The sequence below is a fragment of the Manis javanica genome, chromosome 14 (genome assembly GCF_040802235.1).
Source record: "Manis javanica isolate MJ-LG chromosome 14, MJ_LKY, whole genome shotgun sequence".
Lineage (NCBI taxonomy): Eukaryota > Metazoa > Chordata > Mammalia > Pholidota > Manidae > Manis > Manis javanica.
The window spans coordinates 28,749,081-28,774,823 of NC_133169.1; the positions used below are offsets into that span (position 1 = coordinate 28,749,081).

Sequence of the window (25,743 nt, forward strand, 5' to 3'; positions counted from 1 at the left end):
TTTCAGAATTTTGAAAAATGTGGGTGTTTATTTGTAATTTTCACAAGGCACAAATAGGTACGTGACCAAATCTTACCTAACACAAGGGGTAGGAAACAACTTGACAGGGGATCAACAGTCCAAGCAAGTTTATTGCGATCCTGAGAGGGAGCCCTCTGTCCTGGCCAGCAAAACAAAGGAAAGGGGTCTTTAACAGGTCAAGAGGCTTTTTAGGACCTGGGCTTTGGGGGGCTTTTTGAGGGGAGGAGTCAGGGGAAAGGTGGGCTTGGGGCCTGTGGCTTGCTGACGTGTCCTCTGGAGGATGCTTGTAGCCTCAGTAAGATGAAACCTAGGTCTCTCTGAGATGGTGGGTGGGCTTACCATCTCAAGTCCAGACTCTATCACAACTGCCTATCCCTCACGGGGATTTGATCCATTGCATTTAACTTCAAAGATTTAACTTAACAGTTTTCATGACTAATTTTAAGAATAAAAAAAAGATACACCAAAAAGAGAGGGAACATTCTGAGTGATACATTTGAAATTCTATGAGAGTACAGAATATTCTTAAATATGTGTGTGTATGTGTGTGTGTGTGTGTGTGTGTGTGTGTTATCACATCATGGCTTACTGAGGTCTAAAATCAATTGCACTTTTTTGGTGGGAATTAGCAGAAATAGTGCTTTTGGTTTGGTTTTATATCAGCACTACATTTAATTGCTTAATTATATATTTTTTTAACTTACTGAGGGATAGTATTGATTTTTAAGTAGAGCAGGTTAAGACAGCTTGAACAACTTAAATTGATGAGTTACTCTGTGAACTGAAAGTTTAGATTGAAACTTTGACATATGATATTCATATTTTCTTCCAGCTCTTTATCCAATATTCTTCAAAATGTTGTGAACACTAAGTAATTGATGACTAAGAGAAGAAAAGAGAGGGAGAAGGGAAGGGGTGGGGGAAGGGTGCTGAAACCTGGCTGGAATATTCATAAGATTCAGTATTTTATTTCTAACAATTTGCAGTGCTCAGTGGAAGAGACATGAAAATGTTTCCCCCAGGAAACATTTATTTTATTTATCATCACTGCTTGCTTCTTTCTAATCTTTTAGCTTGAGATGTATAATATAAATTCACAGGAACGGCAAATAAATGTTTAAGAATGTCCTGTGTACCCTTCACTCAGCCTCTCCCAATATTAATATTTGAAATAACTATGGTACAATACTAAAACAAGAAAAACTTAAATTGGTATAATCCAAAGAGCCTATTCAGATTTCACCAGTTACAAATGCACTCATTGGTGTGTGTGTGCGTGTCTGTACATGCATATATGTAGCCCTATGTAACTTTAGCACACATATAGTTTCATGTAACTACAACCACAATCAAGATACTTAATTGTACCATCACAAGACATCCTGATGCTGCTTATAGCCATACCCCCATCCCTCTAATCATGCTATTTTGCTAGTGCTACATCAATATAATCACACAGTATGTATTTTTAAAGATTTGATACTTTTCCCCTCAGCATACTTTCTGGAGGATCATTTAAGTTGTTGACTGTGTAAATCATTTCTCTTTTTGATCGCTGACTAGTATTCCATATATGGATATACCACCTTTATTTTTAAAATGTTAAAAATTGAACATTTGTATCCAAATTTCTGCAAGGAAATAAGTTTTATCTGGGATATATGCCTAAGAATACAATTGCCGAGTCATACAATAAACCCATTTTCTGTTTAAAAAATGACCACCAAATAATTTTCTAGAGTGGCTGTGCCATTTTACATTAACACCAGCAATACATGAGCAATCCTGTTTTGCTGCATCCTTGCCAGGATTTAAAGGTATCATTTTTTTTCTTTTTTTGTTTTTACTGTAGCCATTCTGAGAAGTGTGTATCCTTGTGGTTTCAGTATGCATTTCTCTAATGGCTAATAACACTGAATTATATGTTTATTTGCCATCTATACATCCTCTTTGGTGAAAAGTTTGTATCTTTTGCTCATTTTATAAATGGATTATTTATGTTTCTTTTTAAATGTTGAGTTTTGAGAGTTCTTAGTATATTATAGATACAGGTCCATTATTGAAATGTGGTTTAAAAATATTCTTTCCCAGTTTGTAGTTTGTATTTTCATTCTTTTTACAGGTGGCAGCAAACACTATGAACTTTGATGTAATGCACTTTTTTTTTCTTTTAGGAATTGTGGTCTTACTGTCAAGTCTGAGAACTACTTGCCTATTTTAGGTCCTGAAGATTTTTCTCCTAATTTCCTTTCAAAAAGTTTCCTTATTTTGTGTTTTACATTTACCTTTATGAACCATCTTGAGTTGTTTTTTTGTAAGGTGTGAGACTTAGGTAAGATTCATTTTGCAGTTATGGATGTCCAGGCTCCAATGGCATTTACTGAAAAGGCTATTATTCCTCCATTAATGGGCTGCTATCCTTCCTTTGTTAAAAAATTAGTCATATTTGTGTGGGTGTACTTCTGGAATCTTTATTCAGTTCCAATAGACACATTGAGCTATGTGTCTATCCCTTCTTCAGGACCACACTATCTATAGCCAAAATTCTTTTGGCTATTTTAGATACTTTTTCTGACCATATTAATTTTGAAACTTACTTGTCTATGTCTACAAAAAAAAGAAATACCTTGCTGTTATAATTGCAGGATTTTGCCTTAACCAAATGAATCAATTTTGGGAAATTTGACATCTTTACCATGTTGACTCTTCTGATCCATGAACATGAAATATTTTTCTTGAACCCCACTATTGAAATATTCATGTTTTTACAGTAACATTGACAACTTGTGAGGCACTAGGGGGAAGGTGTCATGTTTGAGTTTTACAGAATTTAGAGGGTCAAGCACTGGCCTTTGGTAATTTCTATTATTTATTCCAATTAAATATTTTTGACAAACTTATTCTATTCTGAATAACTTCCTAGATATGCAAATTTTACATTTGCCATAATACATTGCAGTTGCTGAAGCACATGTTTGATGCATCTAAAAGTGCTAGAAACTGTATCTTTCATCACTGTACCCACAGTCCTTACATGAGTGTATGCCACATGGTGAAAATTCAATAAATGTTCATTGAATAAGTGAAATCATTCTTTTTTCCAAGAAGAAATATCCATTAGTATCTATCTTGTATTTTTAAAGATCTTGGGTCTTTGAATCTTGGACAGAATCTCAGAACACTCTCCCCTTTCTACTTCCCAGGTTTTTTGTTTTGTTTTGTTTTAGCCATACATATTTCTAGTGTTAATATGTATAATATAATACATATGTAAGTATATACATACATACATGCACATGTGTGCATGTTCACACACACATCCAACCACACACACACACACACACATAATCTTACCAGAGAAAATAATAACCAATGAAAACATATAAATGCAGTGACATACTTAAGCAATTTTTTATCTCTAATAAATAGTTCATTTTGACTACAAAAAACTTTCTCAACAGAAATTTTAACCAGAAATAACATCAGTTGTAACTCTGTGGGATACTACTGAGTGCCAGTCACTTCTCCCGGGCACAAGTGCCCAGCTGGCAGAATTAATAGCCCTCACTTGGGCCCTTGAAATAGGGAAAGGAAAGAGAGTCAATATATATACTGACTCTAAGTATGCCTACCTAGTGCTACATGCCCATGCAGCCATATGGAAAGAAAGAGACTTTCTAAATTCTGAAGGTTCTCCTATCAAATACCATAGTGAAATTAACCAGCTAATACAAGCTAACATAAGCCTAAACAAGTAGCAGTTATTCACTGCAGAGGTCACCAGAAGGGAATGGATGAAGTAACAGAAGCAAACAGGAGAGCTGATACAAAAGCCAAAGAGGCAGCTTGAGAGACTTATGAGGCACCTATCCAAGCCCCTTTCTTATGGACAGGTGTGCCAGCTGATATTATCCCCAGATAGAGTAAAAAAGAGCTGCAAGACGGCCTCTCCAAACGCGGTTCTCTCCTTCCCTCCGGTTGACTTCAAACAGAAGATGAAAAAATTTATTTGCCACAAAGTGCAGAATGGAAAATTCTTAAAACTTTACACCAAACTTTCCGTTTAGACATTGAAAATACCTACCAAATGGCCAAAAGCATTTTTGCAGGAAGTAGTCTATTAAAAATTATAGAACAAATAACTAAAGCCTGTGAGATTTGTCAAAGAAATAACCCATTAAATAAAACAGCTGCTCCTCCTGGCTTACAGCGAGCAGGCAGATACCAGGAGAGGACTGGCAAACAGATTTCCCACACAGGCCAGAGGCAAAAGGGCTCCAGGATCTCCTCGTGTGGGTAGATACATTCACAGGAGGGGGTCGAGGCCTTCCCCTGTAAAACTGAACAAGCAAAGGAAGTAGTAAAAATACTCTTACATCAAATTATTCCCCGATTTGGCATGCCCCAAGCATTACAAAGTGGCAGTGGCCCGGCATTTAAAGCAGCCGTCACTCAAGTGTCCAGAGCCCTTGGTATTCAGTATAATTTACACTGTGCCTGGAGGCTGCAATCCTCAGGCAAAGTAGAAAAGACTAATGACATTATAAAAAGACACTTAAGGAAGCTGTCACAAGAAACTCACTTGCCCTGGCCCTGACCTACTATCATTAGCCATAATAAGAATAAGAAATACTCCCAAAATTTCGGGGGTAAGCCCCTTTGAAATGCTCTGTGGAAGACCTTTCCTAAGAAATGATTAATTTCAGAGAAGTCACAGAGATAATCCACTATGTGACACACCTTGCTAAATTCCAATCACTCCTTCAAAACCTAATTGAAGAACAAAATAGAACCCCTGGAGTACCCCTCTTTGAACCAGTAGATCAAGTCCTAATTAAGTCAATTCCTTCTAACCCTCCAAATTTTAATCCAGTCTGGGAAGGACCCCACACTGTTATACTCTCTTCTCCCACTGCGGTTAAAGTCACAGTTATCAAGGCCTGGATTCACAACTCCAGAGTAAAGACCTGGAAAAACTCTTCCAAAACCTCCAAGAAGAGGATATAATAGTCAATAGAGAAGAGCCCATTGCACAGAGCACCAAAGCTCAAGAACCTGAATATACCTTTAGAAGATCTGCAAATACTGTTCAAAAAGAGAAAAAACTTAACTAATGATGCTTAAGATAAGTACCCCATGACTTGTGAATATACACGCTTTTTCCTGTACTCATAAATATAGCATACTCATTTCTTTATGTTATTATTAGGAATCTCCTCTTATAAGATGAATATGATGTCTACATTATTCTTCTATTTGCTACTCTCTAATACTCCTTTTGTAATAAATGAATCTAACTCCTTTTTTGGGCTGAAGATTTAGTTAAAATAAATGGAAGTTCATCCTGTTGGAAATGCGTATTACTTCCTGTTTCTAGTACCTCAGTAATTCCTTATAGGTGTCTCCTCTTAAGGAACATGATTAGTTGCAATTACAAACTCTTATAAATGATGCACACACTGCCCAAAGTATACTAAGTGTTAAAATAACTAACTGGAATGTAAAATTTTGGCCCATTAGTAATACCTTAAAGGACAAGGGACATAAATTCCCCTTCTCATATGTAGAAGATGTAATTTGGCATATCAAATCCTTAACCAATTTTATTCTAAAGGCCTTAAATGATGCTATCCAAGGAATAGCTCTCCTAAATACTAAAGTCAAACTAATGCCAAAACTAGTGCCAAGCAGTTATATAAAATAGAATGGCACTAGACATCTTAACAGCAGCACAGGTGGGACCTGTGCTATAATTAAAGTTGTGTATTGTGTGTACATTCCGAATTATTCACAAAATGTCTCTGATTCACTCCAGGAGCTCTGAAAGCAAGGCCAAGCTGTGTCAGGTCCAGGAGTCCCACGGACTACTATGATATGGAGCTGGTTTTCTAAATCCTTTTGAAGCCATAAAACTGCAAATGGTGATGGAAATGGAACCCAAAATAGAAGTGCCCATCTTCTGAGACCCTCTCGACTGACCAGTGATGGAGGCCTAGCTGCACCCCTAACTGCACCCCTTCTCAGCATATAGCAGTCGTCGCCCCCTCTCCCTAGCAGCAGCTAGGGTCTCCATCTGTAGAGGGTGGAATGAGACATGGACCATGGGCTTAGAAAGAGTAAGGTGAGGGCCTCTGGAAAAAACAAAGCAAGATAACCATTGTGGGATTTACTTTGGCCTGCTGGGGGGCCCAGCTTGTTTTTCTAACTTTACCCAAGTGCTGCTTTTCTTCCTCCAGCTCTAAACAAATTATTTGTTGCAACTTGGGCAATGCAGCAAGCAAGCCCAAAACTACTGTAAGCCCAAAACAACATAGTAAAAACAGGAAGGATTCCTTCTTAAAACCCAATTAGTTAAAAAGTAAGACAATAACTCAGCCCACCTTGGGAGCAAAGCGGCAGTCTTGAGTGATATGCTCCCAGACCAGGAAGCTGCTATCCTGGGAGGAAATCAGAGCAGTAAAGTTCTTGTAAATAACCAGGAAGACTAACATGAAACTTAGTGTTTCTTAAAAAGTATTTGGGACCACTTAGCAGGTGTACATTCCTAGCCTTTTGTCTCTCAACCGCCTATAAAACCACTAGACAATGCACCACCAGGGCACATTGTCCCGTCCTGGCCTGAGCCAGGAGCTCTGTCTTTTCACTTTCTCTCTAAATAAAAGCCTCTGCCTTGCTCTCCTACCTTGACTGTTTGTTAAGTTCATTCTTTGGCTCTGTGAACAAGAACCCTGGCATCAATATGATGCTTAGTACTAAATGATTTCAAATAAAATTCAAGGCTCATTATCACTGATGCAATTTTCATATTAAATAAAATTCCACTGTGTCCATTTTGAGGAGACCTATAATTCAGACATTTTTCAAAATCATCAAGGTATAAAAGAACAGGGAGAAATTTAGAAGTGAACACTTACTATTTTCCTTAAGAAAATGGTGAGATAAAAGGGAGCAAGTAGAGATCTTCAATGTATATTCCATATTGTTTTAAATCCTTAACAATTACTAGGAGATATCCCTATACAATTATTAACCACTCTCTTAAATTCCCCCTTTTAAATTCAGAATTCTTGGGACTAGCATAATTCAATTCAATAATTTTCTGTTTTACCAATGGTATCTATGTCATTTTTATTCAACATCTCTCTATTGAGATGATGCACATAATATTATACTACAGTTACAGTACATGAATCATAAATAAAATGCCCATGTCACTAAATTATGTCTCTTGACCATATCACAGCTGAGTGCCCAAACCCTCTAGTAAGGAATCATTTTGACCATTATTCAGATTAAGAAAATTTGTCAGTTAAACTGTTTTAATCTGGACATGTACAATGCCAAACTACAGAAAACATGACTATAGGTTTATATCCTATTGCATGTATGACTACAACAGATACAACATTACCATTTCATATGCATGTGATTGTTAATATTTTGCAAATAATTTATATTTATAATCTAATATTCATTATCTTAACTGTTTTATTAGTTTATATTGGGGAAGGTATGGTAGTTAACATTTGGTGAATATTTCTGAAGTGCCAATTAGTGTTTTAGGTTCTTCATATACATGTCATCGATGAATCTTAACATCAACAATGCAAAGTGGACGTGGTTATACTCATCTTACAATGGGAAGATTATCACTTCCAAGATTAACTAACTCAAGACTAGTAAATATAAAAAGCAATAAAAACACAGATATATCTGGTTCAAACGCTAGTGTTCTTAGCTTTACTACCATTTTATAAAAATTACACCTGCCTTTTTAAATTAAAAAAAAGCCTTTTGTTACATTTAAATATATTTTATATTATGAAGTTAATTAAAGCTTTTTAAATCACTACACATGTCAATTTTGAACTTCATTTTCAAGACGTGTTACATATGAATTCACAGAGGAATCAGTTCCATCAGTGATATTTCTCCTTCCTCCATTCCTGTATTTTCTTAAATGGTGAAGTTAATTAAACCCATCTTTTTCAATAAAGCATTTTCTTGGAAAAGTGATCAACTTTTTTTTCTTTGCCCAAACCCTTTTTAAGTAGACATCCATGTAAGTATTCTGAATAGGAAAAAAATTAGTATTTATTGGAGGAACTCTTTTTATTCAGTTATAGCAATAGATCACTCAGAATATATTAACTGCTTGAGGAAAACATGGGGTTCTTATAAGAATGCACAGTAATAATCAATGGAAAGCCAACATTAACCATGTAGCTTCTACTTCTAGTCAAAATGAAATAACAGGTACCTATCTACCCACCCCTCCCCTGAAACAACAAAAAACTGACAGCATACACACATAAAATTTCAAGGAAAAGGAACTCAGAAAACAAAGGGCAGTAATCCCTGAAAGCTGAGAAACAGATGAGGAGCCGTATAGTGACCTCAGCTTCTTCTGACTCCTCTGAGAAATCTTCTCATGGGGAGGGAAAAGTCCAGATAGAGCCTGGCAGATTGCATGGATTGAGAAGAAGCTAAGAGTCTGAAAAACCAAGGCAGCTAGAATTCAAAGGAGACAGAGCCAGAGAGAAAAGAGTTGCACGTGGAGGAAACTCCTGCGATTGGCAGATGTTGTCCTTCAAATATTCAGCTGACTACTGATTAGCACGTGCAAGTGAGGAAACTAAGGCTGGGGAAAAACCGGTGGTAACAATGCCCAGCACTGACACAGGGCCAGGAATCGTGCCTGGTAACAACTCACTTGGAGAACCTCAGGATTCCAGGGTTAGAGTACTCAGAAGGGACATGTCTCAGTGGTGAGTGATAATGAACCTTAGTCTGAGCACTGCTGTAAAATGCCTGAAAAATCTTAAAGGATTAAACAGTTTCCAAACAACCACCTTCCAACAACATTCAGAATATTTACAGAAATAAAAAAATGTCTGCCCAAGAAGATAGAATTCACTATGTTTAGAATCCAATAAAAAAAAAAACTGCTAGGAAAACAAAGCAACTGAAAAATATATCCTTTGAGGTTTTACATTCTTTATGTTCTTTATCTCATGTATATGCCATTTTAAAGTTTGTTTTAAACCTTTCTAATTAGGAAAAAAGGATAATGGGCCATGAGAAATGTAATTTGTACTGTATTTAGCATGTTTTGAGATTTTACTTAATGCTATGCATTACTTGTCTGTTGTCCTAGGTCACTGATAATAATACAATGTTCAAAGCACAGTGATTGTTATCAGGGAAAGTTTTCATTTGTAATAAAAAGTGGGAACAAATAACATATCAGAGTCAAGAGAAAAACTAATTAACTGAAGATAACCCAGAATTGACACAGATGTTAGATAACAAGAAAAAAGCACCTTAGTACCTGGAAAGACAGTTACTGGGAAAACCAGGAACCTTGGAAATGGAGGAGGAGCTGGTGAGAAAATGGAATGGATGAAAGATCTGTTATTACAAACATCCCTTTCTCCATCACTCCCAGTCGGCAAACATCACACTCTCACCCTCAGAACACAGGAGGATGGAACAGAGTAGCTGCAGGTCAGTGCGGACCAGGAAACAGGAAAGTGAGAAGAGGGGTGGCACTCTTCAAAAGCAAGGAGCTTATGCTACAGACCACAAATTTTAAGTCGATGTATAAAAGACTCCTTTTTGTTCAAGAACAAGATAAGGATATCTACTGTCACCACTTCTATTCAATATACTAGAGGTCCTAGTCACAACAATCAGACAAGATTAACAGATAAAAGACCTCCAAATAAGTAAGGAAGAAGTTAAACTTTCTCCTTTTTTTGCAGATGATATGACATTATTATATAGAGAAAACCCTAAAGACTTCACAAAACGCTATTAGAACTAATCACTGTTTTGGCAAAGTTGCATGATAAAAAATAAATACACAGAAATCTCTTGCATTCTTATATACTAACAATGAATGAGCAGAAAGAGAAATTAAGAAAATATTCCATTTATAATTGCATCAAGAAGTAAAACACCTAGGAATAAACCAAACCAAGGAGGTGAAAGACCTGTATTCTGAATACTATAAGACACTCATGAAAGAAATTAAAGAAGACATAAATAAATGGAAATCTATCCCATGTTCATGAATAAGAATAATTAACATTGTCAAAATGGCCATCCTGTCCAAAGCAATTTACAGATCCCATGAAATCCCTTTCAAAATACAAACAGAATTTTTCAATGAACTACCACAAATAATCCTAAAATGCATATGGAACCACAAAAGACCCTGAATAGCCAAAGCAATCCTGAGAATGAAGAACAAAGCTGGGGTACTATGCTCCCTGACTTTAAGCTATACTACAAAGCTATAGTAATCAAAACAGTATGGTACTGGCACCAGAGAAGGCCCATAAATCAATAGAACTGAATGGAGAGCCCAGATATATACCCATGCATATATGGTTAATTAATATGCAATAAAGGAGCCATGACTATATAGTGGGGAAAAAAAACAGGCTCTTCAATAACTGGTATTGGGAAAACTGGAGAGATATATGCAAGAAAATGAAACCGGATTACTGTCTAACTCCAAACACAAAAGTAAACACAAAATGGATCAAAGACCTGAATGTAAGACATGAAAATGTAAACTCTTAGAAGAAACCACAGGCAAAAGTCTCTGGAACACAAGCATGAGCAATATTTTTCTGGACACATCTCCTTAGGCAAGGGAAACAAAGTAAAAAATGAACAAGTGGGCTTACATCAAAATAAAAATCTTCTGTACAGCAAAGGACACTATCAGCAGAACAAAAACGCATTCTACAATATGGAAGAATATATTCACAAATGATTTATCTGACAAGGGGTTAACATCCAAAATACATAAAAAATTCATATGCCTTAACACCAAAAAAAGACAAATAACCCAGTTAAAAAATGGGTGGAAGACCTGAACACACATTTTTTCCAAAGAAGAAATAAATATGGCAAAAAAGCATATGAAAATATGCTCTACATAGCTATTCATCAAGGAAATGCAAATCAAAACCACAATGAGATACCACTTCACACCAGTTAGAATAGTCACTATACAAAAGACAAGAAATAACAAGCATTGGCAAGGATATGAACAAAAGGGAACCCTTCTACGCTGTTGGTGGCAATGTAAATTGGTGCAGCCACTGTGGAAAGCAATATGGAGGTTCCCCAGAAAACTAAAAATAGAAATACCATTCGGCCCAATATTTCCACCTCTAGGAATTTACCCAAAGAATATAAAATCCCTGATTCAAAAAGATTTATGTACCCTTATGTTTATCATCACATTACTTACAATAACCAAGTTGTGGAAGCAACCTTAGTATCCATTAATAGATGAATGAATAAAGAAGATGTGGTACACATACACAATGGAATATTATTTAGCCATAAGAAAAAAGAAATCCTGCCAATTGCAAAAACATGAATGGAGTAGAGGGTATTGTGCTAAGTGAAATAAGGCAGGTAGAAAATGATAAAAAACATATTATTTCACTTTGTTGTTTAATCTAAAAACAAAACAAATGAACAAAATAGCAGTAGACTCACAGACACTGAGAAGTGACTGGTGGTTATTATGGGGGAGGGTTGGGGTAGAGGGTGGAGAGGATGAGGGGGATAAAGTGGCATAAAAACTCTCAACCATAATATAAGTTGGTCATGGAAATGGTAGTACAGGATGGAGAATACAGTCAATGGCTCTGTCCTATGCTGAAGATAGTAATACCTAGCAGGGGTGAATATTTAATAATATTGGTAACTGTTGAACTACTGTGTTGTATGCTTGAAACCAATATAAGACTGTGTATCAACAGCACTTCAATTTATAAAGAAGGACACCTTTTCTACTAAGCTTTGAAAGTACTCATATTTGGAGAAACTGACCCTAGATAAGAACTACAAATTGTAAATGGGATAAGGGTAGGGGGAGTAACAGTGACACAGAAACAATCAGATCCTCTCCATACCATTCACAGTAAACTCTACAAGTAACATATTCCATCTTTTCATACAGCTTCCAGTTAGTTTTTGGTAATTCACTACTAAATTAATGAAAAAAAGATCTACACCAAGGTACATCATCATGAAGTAGCAGAAAACTGGAGATAAAAGTTTTCATTAACTAGAAGCAAATTTCATTCAAATGATTCTGTCCTCTGAACAGCAGCACAGGAAATAACAGACAATGGAAAAATTCCAAGTTCGGAGAGGAAATAATTTTCTAAAATAAAATTGTATATCTAAAAAGGTCAAATAAAAATATTTTAGACATTTAGAAGCTCAAAAATTTTCCCCCTAAAAATCCTTTCTCAGGAAGCTTCTCAGAGATGTGCTCCACAAACACATGGGTATAAACAAATTTAGAAAATAAGAGAAAGTGAGGAGCATCCCCAAGATGATGGAACAATGATGAATGGAAGTCCAGCTGAACAAAGAGAAGCTATGAACAAGCCTTCAGACTACTGATTCTACAGTGCAGGCTGAAAATGGTTCAGTGAGGGGATAAGGAGTTCCTTTGTAACTCCACAGAGAACAGGTAAGGATTTGAAGCTCTTTCTGACCATAACATCACCTCAACCATCTTGCCCAATGTACTACTTTATGTATTTGACTACACTGAGAAAGGCTATAGTTCTGCTAGAGTGTTTGGGGAAGCACTATCAATAGGTAACTAGAAAACTAAGCAAATAAGAACAATAAGATTAAATTCCTAACAAACAACAGGGTGCAAATAAACCACACCAGCTGTTTCAGCTTATCCAGACTAGGTAAAGTATAACAAATAAAGTATGATACAGGTTTGGAAAGAGTAAAATATAGAGAATTTTGAAAAGAATTCCTAAAAATGCTGACAACAGTTAAGTAAGCTATAGCTGGTCAAAAAATGGGTAACTATGGGGTGGCTGGGTGGGGATGGAGTGGGATGTCTCTGAAGGTGGTTACTCATTCTAGACAGAGGAACTGTCAGGCAGCAGCCAGATACGGGAAACATGAGGCAGAACAATTAAGGCACTTCTCAATATTTTAGATGAGAAAGGTAACCTGACCAATTAGAAGAGGAAGAATTAAAACAGAGACATGCAGATGAGCCATCTATGAATTGAATCAATGCACTGGTAGTAAACAAAGCTTAGGGAGAAGGTAATGCTCCTGGCTTGACTGGCTGGTTGCATGTTGCTATCATTCCCCAAAAAAGAAAATACCAGAGAATAGACAATTTTAAAGAGATGATAAATTAATGAATTAATTAAAATAATTTAATTTTGGATGTTTTGGATTGAGGAGTCTGTTGGACAGTTATGCAAAAACACTCAGTGGGAAAATGCATGTATAATTTAAGAACTCCAGGTAGAAGAGTAAGGCAGATATAGATACCTAAAAATCATCAATATACCACTAAACTCTTTGAAGTTTGAATGACATAAACTAGAAAGAGATAAGAAGTGAAAAGAGCAAACAAACAAGGAATAATCCCTGCCAAAGAACAATTTTCGAAGTAAGAAAAAGAAGGGAAGCCTATAAAGGAGAACTAAGAAAGAATGGACAGGACATAAAGTTAAGGAGAACGATGTCATAAAAATAAAGAGAAGGAAGTTTCAAAATAGAGGGGGAGGAGAATCTGAGAAAAATTTTCATTGGATTTTGCATTATAAAGATCATTAGAAACTTTAAGAGGAGTGTCAGTGGAGCAGCAAAACAGAAGAAAGTGCAGGAGGTAGAAGACTAAATAAGAGGCAGAAAATGAAAACACGCTAAAAGTGAATGAGAGAAAGGCACGAAGGTCAGATGTAGAAGGTACTGAAATTCTTGATGATGTGTAAAAAGAATCAATTTAGTTAGTAAGGAAGTGTGTGGGCTGAAAGCTCAGTCAGAGCTAGACGGCAGGACGCTGCAAGTCACTGGGAACAGAGCAATGCTCATCATGCTGAGGTCCAGCCTTACAAGAGGGCGCTGACGAAAACTGGACGTAAAAGTCATCACACTGCAGGCCGCACAAAGCCGGGTGTTGATCCAGCTGTTCTCTGAGGTAAACACCGAGGAAAGGCTAACAGCAGAAATGGGAATGAGAAGAACAGAAGCTTGTATCCAATACCCTCCATGATTGTGGAGGCATCACCAACAGGTAGACAGAACACAGTGATAAGGGTAAAACAAAGCTCAGAATAATAAAAACATGTCAAAGATGAGATGTAATGGTCTATAATTTGTAACAATAACCACACACTGAAACCTGTGGCATAGGAGCAACAGTATGAAAATTAGCAGATTTCATGGAAAAAATTTTCATGTTACAGCTTGATTCCTATTCAAATAAGCAAAGGGAGTGAACTCTCTGCAAAATACTGAGTGTAGGGAAATTTATTTATGCTAATGCCAGAGCTCCAGCAAGGTCAGAAGAAGAAAGGGTCTGCAGATAGGGAAGTGCCTGGACAGTTAAATCAGAAAAGTATGGGGAGGAGACAGAGAAAGATAAATGAACAAATTCTCAGAAAATTATATCATTACTCATTGTATTGTCTAGAAATGTCAAAAGAAAAATTCTCTCAATTTTTTCTAATAAAATTTTATTTTAATAAATTGATAGGCTTTGCTAAACAAGTAAACATGGAACTCAGTAAAATTAATCGGCTTCAAGATTCCAAGTGGAATTATGGATAAGTTTTACCTAGGTACAAATAAAATTTATAACTTATCATCCAGTTCATAGAGATTTTGCTCAGGGTTCCAAACAAAACACCGCATTTTTTGGAGGGGAGGGGAGAAGGATGTTTTGCAAAGATGAGCTCTGAGCAGATAAGGTGCTTCCACCAGAGCTAGGCCCCAGGGAGAACTGTCAGCTCACGTGTCCTGCTCAGAACAAGGATCATTCTCAGGTAGAAAAGGCTGATAAGTCAGTATTTGCCACACTTTAAATATAAAAGTAACCTCAGATATAGTTGGGGGAAGATGAGATATAAAGAAAAATGACAATTCAAGGGACTAGATATAAAAAGGAAGTAAAATAATCATAAAGAAAGCAAAAGTAGGAATGAAGTTCAAGAGAGAGGAAGGGGAATGGGAAAATTCAGAAAGATAGGAGAATTAGCTCTGTGTCAAATAACTACACAAATATTACTTCAAATAAAGGTGGGACCTGACTTGCACATCAAATAACAGGCAGTCAGTAAATAAACTGTGAAGGGAGAGGAAGAAACTTAAAGGTCTTTACAGCTTTTCTGTACATATATGTGATCTGTATTTTGATTATTCATTGCCAAGCACATTTACTTTTAACAATGAATCCTAATGAATTACCTTTGTTATTGTGCCTGTCCCAATAAATAACTTGTTCCAATGAATGGAATTGATTGGCCAATTTAAGGGAAATGACTGAACTATTTATTATGGTCAAGCAGAAGCAAACTAATTCAAAATAATGTTCATTATAAAGATCATAAATGAATTTGATAAATTATGAATAACAGAGAATCAAAGAGAATGGGATTACTTTATAATAACTATTTTATTTTATTAATGAAAAAACAGTCTTTCATTCACCTACCCACCCATTAGATTTATCAACTCAATTCCTTTGACATAGTCTTAGTAATTCATAGAATGAAAAAAGCTTATCTAACTGGGACCTGTTTTTGATACACTTTAGATACATTTTTAGATATCCTTCACACTTTCAATTACTTTAGTCACTAAAGTACACAATAATATGTTGATAAGGACAATAAACTCGGATGACACTGAACATTTTTGGTTCTAAGTAATGTGAACTTTCTGCATTATTTTAAATATATACCTAATATACACATACCCTTATTTTCACATCTTTAGTGTATTCAAGATGTGAATACACCATCTTTTTGGATAATATTTAAATGCATATAAATATTTACTTTAAATGCACATAAATCCCAACTCTATTAAATTCTTAATAATATAAGGAACAGATTAATCAATCTCTCTTATTGCTACTAGATTTCCTATTTTGTAAGGCTTTTTTAAATTATTGATTTAAAGTTTTAATAATATTATTAAGAATTTAATCAGTTGGAGGTTTAAGTTGCTTTGATACTGTGAATAAAAATGAAATATTATGATCCCCCACTGTGGTCCCAGAGAAAAGGAGATCTTTGCAAGCTGCAGAGGCCCAAAGTACTGTGCTGTGAAGATAACCAGACAGCCATGCTCACAGGCCGCAGCCCCTCCTCTGTGACCAGGGTGAGAAAGGGCTTGAGGACCATAGAAAACAGAACTGAATAGGAGTCGGGTTCTCCCGGCCTTGATAGAATGGCCCTTAATAAGACTCTTAATGCAGTGGCTGTGTGGATTTCAGTTAACAGTATTAATCGGTTAACAATCTAGACTTCCCTTGTTGCCAGAAGAATAACATATTTCTTATATGCATTTGTATTCTGTTACATTATCATTAATGGTGGTAACATTTGATAATGAGCCACTTTCGTATCCTGCTATTGGGAAAACCAATATCCAATCACCTTTCAAGAAGGCAAGTGGAACTATATAGCCAGAGGAAAATAGTTTCAATAGCTACTAAAATGAAAATTTGGTAACATTTTAAAAAAATTTAAATGGTGCTGTTTACAATTTTTCCCATTATATTTTACCATTAGAAACTATATATTCTTCATAGATCTTCCTGTGATCTTTTTAACTGCAGTATTTAATAAATGCTCATACCAGATTCAAAGTCTTATTGTCTACAAGTACTAAGAGAATTCTTTATCTTGGAGCTTGACACTCTAAAGCACAATCACCATAATATGGTAAACAAGAGTTCATGAGACATGAAACGGCAATAAACTTTTGTTATCAAGATGTTTCTTTTCTCAAATCTAAATAATAAAAAATTTAAATAAATTTTAACAGGAATTGGCATTTCCTATTTTTAAATGTTTTCAAAGATTTTTTAAATCATAACAACATATTGATGACATCTAAAGCCTTACCAGTTATCCTCAAATTTCTAAGATACTACTAATAAACCAACAACAATAACAACTAACATTTATTCAGTAGTAATTATTACCTAGCACTGAGCTAAGGACTTTTGATGAATTATCTCACCTCCCAAAGGCAGTAAAATTATTACCCTCATTTTGCAGATGAGGGCCCAGTGGTAACTACAGAAATTAAATGATTGCCCCAAACCACAGCCACTAAAGGCTACAGGAGGGACCCAAATCTAGCAGTAAAAACTGGCTAAGAGTCTTTGTCTTTTCTTTAATAACTATATTATAGTGACATTAAAAGTATATGACCTTTCCCTTTTAATTACTTAATCGCACACCATAATGCCACAGTTCACCAAGTATTACATTTATTAACATTCTGTATCATTATTCAGATTTCTAAGTATCATATTTTCATTTCGGAGTCCTAATTTAGGTGAAAGTTTATAAGATTTATCTCTGTAAGCTTTAATGATAATTTATAGACATGTATTCAATACAGAAAAATTATTTAACTTCTCATTTAAATTCTAATCTATGTTTTAATGAAAAGAAGTGCCACAAGTAACCAATAAAGCATGTAACATCAACTCTGATATTTGCTTTTAGAATTGAATGAACTATACAATGGCCTAGGTTAAGTGTAACATGGAAAAAAAATTTTGTTTAACCGGTCACTACAAAACTAAGACAATTCAAATTACCATGTTTTGACATACTGATGTGCTCCACTGCTCCCAATGTTAATTCATTCCAGAGAAAAATGGATTCAACTTTTCAAAAACAGTATTGCTCTCTGGCTCAATTCCTGTCTGACTCTTGCCTTGATAAGACAGTGTGTAAAAATTACTGTAATCCTAATCAATACTTTAAAAGTCTTTCCTGTCAGCTGAGGCAGGCTGGAGGACAAATTCTCTTCTTATTATTAAATTAACTGCCATTTCAAGAGGGAGTGGCTCTTGAATATCCCAGCTTTTGCAGTTCAACTTTTGCAAGGGTAATAATATTTGAACGTGTATTAAAGAGGGAAAAAACAGGAAACAATACATTTAAAGCAAAATCTGCTGCCCTATTATCTTAGGCATAGTATGCCACAAATGTTATGATTTACTTGAAATAATAAAACTTGAATGTTATCCATTTATGCCATTAGCTTTTCCTAGAGGGCAAGGTCTACTGGTGATTTGTTTACCTTTTTCCTTTTTTTCTTACCAGCACACAGCAAAACAGAGATTTTATAAGGAAACAAAACCACTAGACTATTGTAAGCATTGTGTTAAAGGAGTTAACTTTTATCATTATTGCTAATAAATACATGCACTGAAGTGTGAGTTGTTTTTTCTTTTTTGCTTTTGTTTTGCCAGTTATACAATATGGAATGATACAAGGAAAATACAAAAGAAAAGTAAATGTATGAGACAAAGATGATACACAAGGAAAGTAAAAAGGACTAGAACATCGCTCTCTAGTCAAACACATTATAAACATATTTTGCAATGACCTATACTCTGTAAATTTATGGGCACCAATTAATTTTGATCAAGTAATAATAATATATGGTATAATTATTATATAGAAATTGAAATACATTTCTGGAGTACAATATGAGAATATACATTAAAAGCCATAAAATGTATTATTCATTGACTGGGCAATTCCACATTTGGGAATTTATTTTAGGAAAATCATCAGTGAAGCCTTAGAGATGCCTATAAATTTTTGGAGGAAAGAATGTAAAATATCAAGAAAGGAACCTAAATGCCTAACAATAATACTTAATCAAATAAATATGGTACATTCAGATCATGATATATTCTACAGTCATAAATCATCTTGTTTTAGGAACCTACTTGGAGATCTACTTAATTCTGTTAAGTGAAAATAGCAGTAGATGAAACTATCTTTTCCGGTATAACTCTGTGCAAACACAAACCTTAAAGTCACTACATATAAAATAAATGTATGTATATGTATATATGAAAATTGTCAAATATTTGATGTGTCCTTTCGACAGTTTTACACATTAAAATGCATGACTATCTTTAAAAGTGTCTTCAAAAAATATTATTTATCGAAGTATTTGTAATCTCAAAGTATTGAGATTAAAAGCCAAAACTTGATTTTTATAAATAAAAGAATAAAATTACGTGAATCATATATTAGCAACTGTTTTTAAGTAAGTTTAAGTGCAACAGTTTTTTTCTGCTCTAAAACTAAAACTAGCTATCTTTGGAATATCTACCCAAAGACCAACCTCACTGAGACCAGCCCCAACTTCCCCAATCTAAAAAGTTACCCCGGTCCTTATAAAAGTATGCAATAAGAATATTTCTAGTTGCGGCATTTATTATATTCATTAACACTTACTATATTTGAGTACCCTTGCATATTCCTTATTAGGATCTCTATAGGTGTTCTGAATAGGCCTAACAGTCCCTTTTAGAATTCACTATGTCAGTTATTGGACCTATAGTTTGTCATAATAACTCCATTTCATTAAAAGAGCTCCTTAATATAGGCATATAAATTTTTAAGTCAATTTTTACTAAGGATTACCCAGGGTGTGTACCCATAAATCTCCTAAAAGTTTTCTATATATATATATAAAATAACCCAGACTTTCCTCTTGCTTTCCTCATCTACTACCAGAGAAAAAAATTTTGTAACTATTTAAGCACGGTTGTTTTGAAAACAGCATGGCTCTCTAGATGGGAAAATCACCAAAATGTTAAAGTAGATATGAAAAGTGTATGACTACTTGTCAAGCTTCATGTCTGCCATCTTCTAGCTAGTGATAGCCCTTTTTCACATAATCCATTTTAAATATGTCAAATCAGCAAAAATAGACCTGCCATAAGTGATCCACAGATGCCTGTTATTGCCAGATGATATCATATTTATTAAGAAGCAAAGCAAACTATAATTGTCAGATGATTTGTTACAAAGATGTGGTGCCATAGTCCCTAGCATGCAGGCCGGGTCTCAGAAGACAGCCCCAGGCCTGCCCTCCTCCACCTCCTCTGGAGCCTGGCCCCCATGTCATCCCCACCACCTGCAGAGCCTTCAGCCTCTTCTTCACTGTTTTTCTAGGTGATGTAGGTGAGGGGACTTGGTGTGGGCAGGTGCTCAGTCACTTACAATCTGGGTGATTGGTGTCAAATGTTACATAAAGTAAAGTTCTGGCTTTAAAACAGATATATTGAGGTTTCTTGGCAGTAAGGAAGATAAGGAAGAGTTCAGCTCAGCTACAACATATAGTCATGTTCCCTTATCATCTACTACCCGATGCCAAAAATACCTAAACTTCCTCAACATGTATATGATTAAAAGCTAATTTTTTAATCAAGACTCATTAATCAACATACCACAGGGACAATTTAAAGACAATTTACACTTTTCCAAAGGATCCAGTCACTAGTTGGTGCTGTGTTTATTACATTATAATTTTCATATTACATTCACATTCACATGTTGGGCCTTTGTTTATTAAGAGAAGACTTAAGATACCTGCTGAAATCATAATTCTGTCAGAGAATTACTCAGAAGTGAAGGAAAAACAATCAAATGGTTGAAGAATTATACTCTGAATTAAAATTATATTTGGAATTAGAATTATTGGATTGCCTACCTTCATCCCTCTGCACCGACGTATCAACACACACACACTTTTTTTTCCCATAAACAAACCTGACTTTATATACAGGGATAACTCATTTTATTGGCTTTACTCTGAACTTCAAAGATAAAGCATTTTTTACAAATTGAAGTTTTGTGGCAACCCTGCATTGAGCAAAATCTATATATCAGATAGCACCATTTTTCAACAGCATTTGCTTACTTTTTGTATATTGTATTATGTATATAAGACATAGTAAATGTACTATGGCACATTTTGGTATTCTTGCAAAATGCCAAACTTTTCCGACATTACATTTGTTATGGTAATCTGTGATCAGGGATTATAACTTACTAAAAGCTTAAATAATGGTTAGGATTTTTAGCAATAAAGTATTTCTATAAAACTTTTAAGAAAAGTGTAAGACAAGGACAATTCTTTTCTCTACCTCCAGACTTTGTCAATATATGTGATGCGTAGAACTAGCGAAACCAACCACTCAGGGACTAAAGGGAACCATCACCGAGAGGTAGATCTAGAGTAATTCATGTCAAAGGTGATGAGGGGAAACTGGAAACATCCTAGGCTATAAAGTCAATCCTGAAACTACTCTTCTTTCATAATCCTTGGTTAGTTGAGGGTATTAATTATTAAGGTTATCTTAGCTAGGCTTTCTATAATCTGTGGCTGATAGAACCAATAGAGAGATTCTATTTGTCAAGCATTTAAATTCGATTTTGCTAAATTTCCACCTATAAAATTGGATTGCTTTGCATTTCCATCCATTAAAGGTTAATACAATACAGCAGTTTTTATTTGTATGTATATGTACAGGATATCATCAAATAATCATTTTTCCTCTGTGCTAGCTCCATAATTTGTTCATACTTATTTTTATACAGTATGCTATAAAATAATATTTCACTTATTTGTCCTTCTTCCCTTTTTGAGCTAAGTGGAGGTTGGAAACAACTATTCTTTTTTCCAGAGACACTAGCACACAGACCATAACTCATGTTCAGGCCTTAACTACTGTTTGTTGAATTTAATTAAATTTGATCAACAGTAAAAATGAATATAGTAAATAGCATCTTTCTTGAATGTTTTGCAAAACTTAGATACTAAATACTAGAAATTTCACCCCGCATAATTTATAATCCAAATTATTAATACCAAAGTGACCGTGACAATCACTATTAATAAAAATTGATCCTTTTTACATATTTCCTCTCACTTCACATCACTGATATTCTTCACCCCAATCCATTTTGTTAGGGACACTTCCAGAGATTCCTATTGGATTTTTTTTATCATTATCACTGCTCTACCTCTTTTATTAGCCCATTTAGGTAGCTTAATGAATATCCCACTTTTTCTTCCAAACCATTCCACATCGTTCTGAAATAATAGTTCCACCAGGCTACAACTTTGATCATGCCCCATCTTTATTCAAAACCTTTAAACAATTCTCCAAAGTCTATAGGAAGAAGAAAATCAAACTCTTTCACTTGGCAATATAAATTCTCCTACAATCTTCCTGCCAAACCACTAATATCCATTGCTGATCCTCATGTATCCTATAATTTTCAGTTTAATCTACTTACTGTATTTTTCCTAAACATGTCCTTTGGAAGAGCCTCTGTGCCTTTGTGCTAGCCATTACTACTTTAGTTCTAATACATTAATCCAACATATAAAATTTACTTTCTTCCTTAGAATTTTCCAGGAAGGTTTTTATAACACCCTCATAATACTCCCCGTTGTACCATGTTCTAATTTATATAACAGTTTGTATGTCATCTCTCCAACACAATAGAAGCTCAAGGGTAGTGTGAGTATGGGATCTTTTCATTTAAATACATCTCATACATCTAATACCTCATATAAGTTCAATTTGAACACAATTTGGGATGCTCAGGGGAATTTACCCCTCACTTTATTATACAGGTTTACTGAAAGAAGACATCACTTGGAATATGTTGTAGGATTAGAATCAGCAAGCAAATGAAATTTATGATGAACATTTTAATTACTTTTTAAAACACACATTTGATTATATATTTCTGCAGGGGACTAGAGTTTGCCTTTCTCCTACCCACCAAGCGGCATTAAAGCTGCAAGGTGTACTACAAGCTTCTTTCTAGTACTGAAAAAGAGGCTTAAGTTAAATCAAAGGTGGTCATTACATGTGACAAAGATAAACAAGAAGGCTTCTGACTTGGTAAACACAGTAATAACAGAAATATACACATTTTAGAATAGTTTGTGTCTTCTGTTCAAAGACTTGGAATACGTTTAGATAACTGTCCCTCATACATTTCATGTATGTTTTTATTCCTCAAGAAAATCATTCTATTCATACTAACACTGAAGAGCTAAATACTCTGAACTATTATAAGCACTGTTCCTCATAAGAAAACACATTTTCAAAGGATTTAAGACAAAAAGATTAAATTAATTCCTTCCATCCATCCCAATTATGTAAGTATTAACTACCACTACCTATTTGAGTGTGAGGTCAAACTGATCTTTTATAACACCCATAAGCCCCTTTGACAATAGCACTGCTGGCTATCAAGCACACTGACGGCTTTCAGTGGGCAGCTCCCTATGTAAATTACAGAATTCACTTTAACAGTCATTTGAACTGTCGTAGTATGAATTATGGACTGAAGCACATTCTGCTTTGCCATTTCCAAAGGAAAACTCCTCGTGAATATTAAACAAGATGTGAGAAAGGCATTTTCAAGTCAAATGATATAAACTACCATCCCTGAATTTAGATTGAGCTTTGAAAAACTATTCTGTTTCCATGGGGGAAAAAATTACTGAATTCAATTGACCTCTTGTTTGTATTATGTTAATGTATATATGTGGTACAAATATATATTCATAGCTGTGATTTTTTTTCCTTTTAAAAAGGTATTCCTGATATTACAGAAATAAAATTATTGGAGGCTTTGTGTAAACTACTTGTGTAGGGGGAAGTGAATTGAAGATACAGCTTTTTCCTTACAAAGTTATATATTATGCCTGTAATAACATATAAGGAATTATAAAACAACATAACAATAAGAAAAAATATTGAATAGCCTGAGTGGTTGCAAAGATTTCATTAGTAGCTCTGTCTGTGTGCCCACTTTTGGATCCTGTCACCAAGGAGGAGATGATGTGAACAAGAAGAGATGTAAGAAAGCCCCAACCTCAGGTTATGCTGTGACACAATACAGGCAATGATGCAGATTCAGTACGTGAAGGAAGGGGTTATTTCTGTGAATACCTACAGTGATTCAATTTCAAAAAGGTTAGGAAGAATTAATGAAGGAATGAATTAGTGAACAACATTGAATACTGACCTAACCAGTTATAATTTCACATAATAAGCATTAGTAGCATTTCATAGTTTTGAAAATATGAATATATGTTAAAATGTTTAAGATTATAATGAAATGCATAGATTAAATAAGGATTCAGTTGGCCATAGAAAATTATTGGAGATAGGGTTCATAGTATAGAACTGGAACAATGAGGTACACTAGCAAGTGCTATATTACTTTTTAAATCTTTTACTGAAATATAGCCTATATACAACATTATGCTGCTTTGATGTACAAGATAGTGATGTGACAACTATATACATTACTAAATGCTTACCACAATAAGTATGGTTACCAAACTCATTCTACAAGGCCAACATCACTCTAATACTAAAAGCAGGCAAAGACACCACAAAAAAAGAAAAGTACAGACTAATATCCCTGATGAACATAGATGCAAAAATATTCAAGAGAATATTAGCAAACCAAATAAAAAAATACATCAAAAAGATCATCCATCATGATGAAGTAGGGTTGATTTCAGGGATGCAAGGATGGTACAACATTTGAAAATCCATCGACATCATCCACACATCAACAAAAAGAAGGACAAAAACCACATGATCATCTCCACAGATGCTGAAAAAACATGTGACAAAATTCAACATCCACTCATGATAAAAACTCTTAACAAAATGGGTATAGAGGGTAAAGAATATACCAATAAATGGAAACACATTCTGTGCTCATAGATAGGAAGAATTAATACTGTCTAAATGGCCATCCTGCCTAAAGCAATCTACAGATTCAATGCAATTCCTATCAAAATACCAATAGCATTCTTCAACAAACTAGAGCAAATAGTTCTAAAATTCATATGGAGGCCATATATGATGAACTCACAGCCAACATTATACTTAACAGTGAGAAGCTAAAAGCTTTTCCTGTAAGATCAGGAACAAGATAAGGATGCCCACTCTCCCCACCTTTATTCAACATAGTTCTGGAGGTCCTAGCCATAGCAATCAGACAACACAAAGAAATAAAAGACATCCAGATCGGCAAAGAAGAAGTTAAATTGTGGTTGTTTACAGATGATATGATATTGTATATAAGAAACCCTAAATAATCCACTCCAAAACTACTAGATCTAATATCTGAATTTAGCAAAGTTGCAGGATATAAAATTAATACACAGGAATCTCTTGCATTCCTATACACTAACGAAGAGCTAGCAGAAAGAGAAATCAGGAAAAGAATTCCATTCACAATTGCATCAAAAAGAATAAAATACCTAGGAATAAACTTAACCAAGGAAGTGTAAGACCTATACTCTGAAAACTACAAGACACTCATGAGAGAAATTAAAGAAGATACCAATAAATGGAAACACATTCTGTGCTCATGAATAGGAAGAATTAATACTGTCAAAATGGCCATCCTGCCTAAAGCAATCTACAGATTCAATGCAATTCCTATCAAAATACCAACAGCATTCTTCAACGAACTAGAGCAAATAGTTCTAAAGTTCTTATGGAGCAACAAAAGACCCCGAATAGCCAAAGCAATCCTGAGAAGGAAGAATAAAGAGAGGGGGATTATGATCCCCAACTTCAAGCTCTACTACAAAGCCACAGTAATCAATACGATTTGGTACTGGTATAAGAACAGACCCATAGACCAGTAGAACAGACTAGAGAGCCCAAATATAAACCCAACCATATATGGTCAATTAATATATGATAAAGGAGCCATGGACATACAATGGGAAAATGACAGCCTCTTCAACAACTGGTGTTGGCAAAAGTGGACAGCTACATGCAAGAGAATGAAACTGGATTATTGTGTA

General features: G+C 34.9%; 1 protein-coding gene across 6 annotated transcripts in view; it reads right to left on the reverse strand.

Annotated features, from left to right (window-relative positions):
• The window catches only part of KCNT2 (potassium sodium-activated channel subfamily T member 2), a 451,692-nt gene that overhangs the window by 411,186 nt on the left and 14,763 nt on the right, over nt 1-25,743 (reverse strand). The gene's annotated exons all lie outside the window — the stretch shown is intronic.